This window comes from Podarcis bocagei (genome assembly GCF_964188305.1).
Source record: "Podarcis bocagei genome assembly, chromosome: 4".
NCBI lineage: Eukaryota > Metazoa > Chordata > Lepidosauria > Squamata > Lacertidae > Podarcis > Podarcis bocagei.
Window position 1 is genome coordinate 49,704,627 of NC_138128.1, and position 8,076 is coordinate 49,712,702.

Here is an 8,076-nt window from a genome sequence, read left to right on the forward strand (position 1 = left end):
CTAACAAGGACTTCTCTAAGATGGTATTCCACAAGAAAGCTATAATGTAAAAAACCAATATTTGGCACAGTGGCTAGGTTAGAGGGGAGGACTTTGGCCAGGGATACTTGATGGCACAGCTGATCCCTGCAGATTGCAGGCTTGAAGTCACTGCCCCTCAGCTGATAGGTGGTGACTGAAGTCTGCTGAATAGCAGCATATCAGAGCACTGCACCAGGCTCTTTGCAAACCTGCGTAGTGCTTTGAAGTCCCAAGTCAGGGACTGTCAGGTTAGCATCCTCAGCTAACTGTCCAATTGGGCCCACAAGGAATACATGAGAAGGATCTGGATCTCTGGCCAGATCAGGTTCCCCACCACTGCCCTAAAGCACAGTGGGTGACCACCATTCATTTTTGCTGAGTTATTGTGAGGGTAGAAGGGGAACTTGTACACCACAGAGCTTCTTGGAATTTAAAATAAAAATCTATGATTCTAATAATGTAAGTTTTATACTGGCTGAAGTGTATGTTCCCAGTGATTGCTAACACCGGGATAGTGTCTCTTCATATAATCAGGCTGCTACATGTGGTAAATAGCTTACATTGACACTCTTCCCCTGCATAGTACCCTGCAAAGATTTTGGACTCCAACTCCCTTTAGCCTTATGAGGAAGGCTGAATTAAGTATTAGAGTGCCAAAATGGACCGAAATTCATAGAATGGATTTCCTTTAGATATGAAATGGCCTCGTTTCCACCAGAGTCTGGCCTGAATTAAAGCTTGCTTGTTCTGTTCAGCCTTGTAGAGAAAAAACATTACATAAATATTGAATATTGAATAGTGCCAAAGAAAGTATGTGCAGTAATGTTTGCCTCCACTTGAGAAACCCAGTCATCCGTTGCAAGGGCATAACAGTGCAAATCTCAGTGCAGGAAATTGAGAAAGGCTACCGTATCCAATTAAATTTGGAACCTCAAAAATGACGTTCAGAAGACGGGAATGTAGCTGTTCAAAATGGAATCTGGCCAAGACGTCCACTTTCACCTCACCAGCTAATATCCTGAGACTTTTAACAGTGATATGAGGTCGGTACTCCAATTTTAGAGCTCAACTGAATTATTGTAATCTGTAGCAATAAAAGACTTTTCCAGGTCACTGGTTTTTAAGCAGAAATGACACTATATTTAAAACAGTGATCATCCTGCAGCACGGGCATAAGAATGGACAAAGTTCATTTGTATTTACAGTAACTTTGTCATATACACCAGACTGTCCAGAGACAATTCAGCAGATTGCAAAGATAATGAAAGCATGACTGAAAATGAAGAAGTGGGGCATGGGCCACTATGGATGACATAATCATCCTGTTCCCGTTAGACATCATGGAAACAGTAGGCTTTGGCCCCATTTAATGTATCCATTTTGAGAGCTTGGAGCAGACAACAACACTTTAAAAAGTAAGCTAAGAAAAGGTAACAAGATAAAAGGTTTGCTAATGAACATTATATTCTAATAAATGTAACATTTCTCCCATGATGTTTTAATCCCCAGGTGGAGTGTCTTAAGAAACTTAAGGAATACCCAGACTCAGTTCCATACTTGCAGAAGGGCCAAGAGTGAGAATTTGGAAGCATCAGAAAGCATATGAGGAAGGGATGGACCATTAAGAACATATTGGGATCTAATAGCCTAGCCACAACTTATCTGCTTATAGAAGAGGCCTTGTGGGAGGCTTCTGGAAACTTATTCAGGTTATAAAGCCCAGAGTAGCAGAGGCAAATTCATTTTCAAGTTTTATATTACAATGTGTTTGTTGTTTTTGCTGCAATGTATGACTAGCCTTTTGGCATCTTCATAGCTACTTCAGGTGACAAGACAAAATAAATCCAGAGTTCTTTGGCTTTCCCTTTCATTTAATGGACAAGTAAATGTAGTGGAGAGTTGACAGCGGAGAATTATGGTTGATATATGGACATAGAAAGGGACAGAGAAAAGCATGGTGTAAATCCAGTTATACAAGCCCAGTGATTAAGCAGGATAGTTCTGGTTGTACAAGCCCAACGATTAAGTAGGCTAAGGAAGAATTAAGTGTCATCAGTCTAGGGGAAATAACAGAAGAGGAAGACAAATGGACTTTGAAATTATTTAGTCATTCCATATGCAGGTATAGAGTAAACGGCATTTCCGTGTGCTCTGGCACTTGTCACGGTGTCCCGTTGTGACAGAAGTGGTTTAGTCATGCTGGCTAAATGACCCGGAAAGCTGTCTGTGGACAAATGCCAGGCCTGAAAAGTGAAATGAGTGCCGCACCCCATAGTCACCTTTGACTAGACTTAACCATCCAAGGGTCTTTTACCTTTACCTTTTATAGAGCAACAAGGAATAGAGGGTTGGTGATATAATTATTATTATTTAACTGATATACCTCTTACTGCCAAAATAGGCTTCTAAGCAGTTTACAAGTATATAAGTCAATAGCACAAACATTAACGCATAAACATCCATAATTAAATTAAATCCCATTACAACATTAAAATATAAACATCCATAATTTAAATAAAGGAAGTAAAGCAGTTCCATTAAAACAACACAGCAATTAAAACAGGAGACTTGGGATGAGTAAATACTTTCCCAAGTCTCTTTGTATGGTTGACAAAACTTACTCAGATGTTAACTGCACAGAAACAAAAATGAAGCTTCCCATCTTTGTCAAACACATAAAATTTACTGCTTTTTGGAGCCAGTCTTAAAGAACAGCCCAAGTTTCCCTTAATAGAACTGTGGCTGCACATCATTAAACTGAGAAGGTTTCTTTTGGTGCAGAAAGGTGTTTATATAAATGTCCATTAATCTTTGCCTTCTAGTTGCTTCTGGTTTTGTAGCCAAAAGTGAAATCTCTTAAATTATTTCAGTTTAATCTTCTGAAGTGTGCTTCTTGGGAGGTACACACATCAATAGCTGGGGCGTGGTGCGTCTGTGTGCTGATCTCTTTACAGTTCACTGAGCAATACCAAATGACCTACCTACCTACCTACCTACCTACCTACCTACAGGACTACCTTTCCCCCAGCAGACTCCACAACATTATAGGAAACTTTAGTTTGAGTTAGAGGGGAGGAGAGGGCAGCCAACATGATTAAATAATTACACTGAGAATTCACAGAATTATTTATTCATTGAATTCAGACTGAATTACAGCTGGGGTTATCTTTCCTTGTGCTGAAAGTAATTGTCCCTCTCAGTATGTTCACTTAGCATACCAAAACACTGTCTGTGGGTATAAACTGGTAACTCTTACTCAGCGCTATTTTTCTAGAAAAAGAGGTGCCGAAACTCACCACGAACACCTCCCTTGTGCTCTTATCTTCTTTGGTGATTACTCGTAGCTGAGTAAGATTGTCTTCCATAAACACAGTCTTAACAGTGAGTCCCAAACCATTCCTCATTATTGCTATTTCCCATTCCTTCAGCCAAAGTCAGAGAAGGAAACAGATGGCCACTTCTTGTCATTTCTTTAAGAAGTTCCTACCTGTGAGTTGTAGTTGAGTAGGAAACAAATCATGATACCACACTCCTAAAGCCCAGTAGCCTACAAGAAATCAGCTTGCTCTGTCGTTAGAACTGACACACATGGAATCTTCTTATAGAAACAACTGCTTGACAGGAAGTCATTTTAATGCCATACAGGCAACGGTTCCAAATGGGGTTGGTTATATTCCATACTGTCCTTTAAGAGCTCTAAGGATAGCACATGTTCTGCTGGTGAAAATCACACATCACTATGTTGAACTGACGTGACAAACTGACTTTGCCTAATGTTGCTAGACTTTCTTCTGTGATGTTATTGTACTAATTTGATTTTCACACAAAAACCAATAACAACATAGTGGCATTTGATTCCCAGGATTATATGAATACAGCCCCAGTATAAACACTCAAATGTAATAGCACTATAACCAGGCTAAATACATAGCTTTCTAAAGAAACATAGTGTGGCAGCTGAGAAATAAACAATCTAATATTAAGATTTCAGAAGCCGTTCCACTTTGCTGCATGATATTTCCTCAGGGGAATACCAGGTGCTCAAGACTCTCAAGGTTTGCATTCTGAAAAGTTAAATTCAGTCATTTCAGTAACTTTTTTGGTTTTCTTCTGACCCCTAATAATTACCCAGTCTGAGTATACCAACTTGTTTACAGAGGTAAGTTTCTTCCTAGTTCAGAACAAGGCCCAAGAACACATTCTTTGTGTTCTTTTGCTAACTTTTGCATTTTATTCTCATGAAGAGAGAAAGGATTAGGTTTATTGGATGGGGGCTTCTTGTGTTGTTATACTGAAAAAAAGAATAATAAAAACACACACCCTTAAAAAATGAATTTGGCCATTTCCTAACACTTCCTAGTGTTCTGGTGCTTGACTCCTTCTCGCTGGTTTCCCACAGGCATCTGATTGGCCATTGTTGAGAACAGGATGCTGGCCTGGATGGGCCACTGGCCTGATCCAGCTCCCCTTACATTCTTAATACTGACAATCAATGAAAGGACTGGAGGGGAGATCAATTGTGAAAGGGCTGATTTCTTAGCTGGTACCCTTTGTCATGGTGCATTAAGAAATATAAGAAAATGAGCCAACCATGGCTGAATTTGCATCTCTCTCACCTGTTTCATCTCAACACCTATATCTACTTGTGTGTGGTTGATATAGGACAGGCATGTCCAACTGGTCGATCACGACCTACCAGTTGATCTCTGGGTGTTCCTGGGTGATCCTGGGTGATCGTTGGATTGATTGCCCATTAAAAAAAAAAGGTGAACAACTCCGGTCAACCCTGACCTAAAACAGCTCAACCACTTTAATGAAGCCTCCCCCAAAAAAGCTCAACAACAACTCTGGTCAATGGGTAGATCACTACCAGTTTTTTTTATAGTGGGAGTAGATCACAGTCTCTTGGAAGTTGGACGTGCCTGATATAGGAAATATCAGAATAAGTTCATGTTACATTAGAGACTGAACATGTTCCTTGCTCTAGCACAAACCTGTTCCCCAATTTTTTGAAGTCTTTCACACTAACACAAATCACTGTAATTACCTAGAATGCATTCCACACAATCAAATATGTGTGTATCCAGAATGAAACTCCAAATTGAAGTGAGAAAGCCAGTCACGGTCTAAATGAGTTGCATATGCTTATGGGATTGGCTATAATTATAATCTTTGAGGTCAGACAAATAAGCCCTCTGGAGAAGAAAATAAAGCAGCTATCTATAATAACTCTTGGGTTATTACATATTTATTAAGGAGAAGACAGAATCTGATTTTGCTTCACTACGTAGTATATATGGTTTATTTTAAAGCCCACTGTTGAGCAACTTATTTATTAGGAACAACCAAAATGTCACAAAATGATGCATAAGATGTCTTCAGGTGTGTTGTTACACAAAGCAGGAAGAGAATGTGGGGAGGTTGTTGCATTTATTTATTTATTTATTTATTTATTTACAAGAAGTATTGAAGCCTTGAAGTTTCTAATTAGATTCAGTCTGAAATTGGAGGTTGAAGACTGAATATGTGTTATGTTACACCTAGGGTTTTGGGCTATGGCTGACCCCCCATTTTTGGAAAACACAAAGCCCAGCTGTTACACAGTTCTGCCTCACGCCTTAAGCAAAATACGCAGGTTCCTGGCTAGGGGGAAAGCTGTAGAAAGAAACACGATCACCTTTATACTGGACTTTGCAGACCAACACAGCTGCTTTTCAGTGTGTGTTTGGTATCTAGGGATGTTTTACCATTCATTATCTGTACTTGTTCATTGCCTTGGAATCTACTGATGGGAAATGGTGGTATATGTATATGAGGTATAATAGAACCTATAATTGTATTCTTGGTATTGTAATTATTTGATTTTAAATTGTACCACTGCTTCAAGAACATAAGAAGAGCCCTGCTGAATCCAGCCAATGGCCCGTCTAGTCCATCATCCTGTTCTCACCAACCAGATGCCTGTGGGAAGCCCACAAACAGGAACTGAGCAGAAGAGCACTCTCTTCTCCTGTGGTCTCCAGCAACAGTTATTTGGTAGCATTACTATCTACAGCTATGGAAGCAGAGCAGGGTCATTATGGTCAGATTGATAAAGCGTAACAGGCATGAGATGCCTGGTGTCCTGCCATTTCAGAAGTAAGCAGGAGGACAACTATATTTGCCTGGAATTGAACTTTTTTTCTGGAAAAGCGTGTTCTCCTTCATGGAGAGCACATGTTGCAGTGGGGTCTGCTGAGCCACCCCTCTGTTACCAGGCAGGGTCTCTAAAGATGGCCTGGGGCAGTGATTGGTTCACTGGGTTGCTGGGGTAAAAGTCATGTTGCAATTTTGGTGGGAGGGGTAAAATGTTTAAATACTCTGCACGCAGCCTGGAGCTTTCTCTTTGCTGCGTGCAACGGATCACCCGCCCACCCGCCCTTGAGTAAGGGGTTGTTGCATTGACCTTGCTATGCCTGTCATGGGGTCGTCTGCCTTTGAGCAGGGGCCTGGTAGGAATTTTTCCATCTGGCAAATTGGCCGGCTGGGTGGTTTTTGCCTACTGCGTAGCAAATCGTCACAACTTGTAAGGTTGTGGTTAGGCATTGGTTATAAATCTGGTGGAGGAGGGGTTAGGATAGGCTGGGCCTGCCCCTCCATGGTTGCTGCGGAAAGGGAATTCTGTTAAAGGAATCCTCGGGCTTGCCATCTTTTCGTCCAATCCCTGGAATGGGACTAGGGCCGGCAAGCCTTCGGGGAGCATGCGGATGAGAATTGAGGGTCTGTGACTCAGCTCCATTTCTCCCCGACTTGCTTTCCCCCGCACTGTCTTTCGGTGGTGCCCGGAAGTCAGTTCTGTCCCCAGGCGGGGGGACAGATCGTCTTAACCAATGCCTAAACAACCACTCGCGGTTTTGTATTTAAATAAAGTTGTGGCCAAAATTATGCAAAAACCTTAAACAAAAATTAAGTGTGCATTGTGAGTTATTTGGGGGGTGGCTTGGGGACCTCGACACGCAACTATATATAGCAACAGGCCTGAAGAAGAGAGAAAATTTAACAACTTTTGCATTAACTGGTTTAATTTTATTTCTTATCTTTTAACAAAATAACACATATATTGACCACCAAAGACTCATAGAACATTATAGAACACTATGTTTTTGCAACTTGGGAATAACTACTGTACAATTGCTATCCTCAAACGGGCTTGTTGGGGAAATTGTTGGGGGAAGAAGGGGATAGTTTTCTCTCTTTTTTCACTCTTTAACCTTGTTCCATTCTACATGGAAAGCCAAAATAAAATATTTAATAATAAAGAAGATAGAAAGGAGAAGGGTGTTACAGCTGAGCAGAAAACACATAATAGTTAGAGCTGGGTTTGAGTGCCTGCCTGTCTGTCTGCCTGTCGAGAGAAAGAGACAAGAGGAGACAAACTATGGGATTTTTTTGTTGAATTGTTTAAAATAGCTGACCTTTTATTTGGAGGGCTCCTGTCACTTTCAGCTTGCATTTACTACAGATTTTTGTAGTAAAAATAAAAGAGGAAAACTTGAATAACCAACTTTGCTTTGAACAGAGCCTTCTTGGTTGAGTAGAGTCTTTTGAGTAGAGCTTTAGGAAATATGAAGCACTGGCGGAGGAAGAGGCATGCGGGGGAGAGCACTGCCCCCAGCAGCACGATCCCGGTGGGGTACCATAATGGTTGCCCCCCCCCAATGCTGGGCGGCACGCCCCACCCCCGGGACGCACGCCAGCCCCACCCCTGCCTGCTCTCCGCCCCCCAGTGCCGGAGCATGAAGCTCCGCCACTGATATGGAGTTCTTGTTTTTGTAGGGCATCCTCTCTCAAGTTGCAACATGAGGGTTTTTGGCTCACATAGGTTGTCTAGCCTCTGACAAAAGTTCCAGCTGTTTCCTGCCACCTTCACCACCAACTCTAATCTGAATCACACTCAACTCTGCCCATGGAGCTGAATGGACTGACCCAAATCAGGGGAGCTGTGTAGACCCTGGCCACATCTACACCATACATTTAAACCACATGGCTTCCCTCAAAGACTCGTGGGAACTGTAG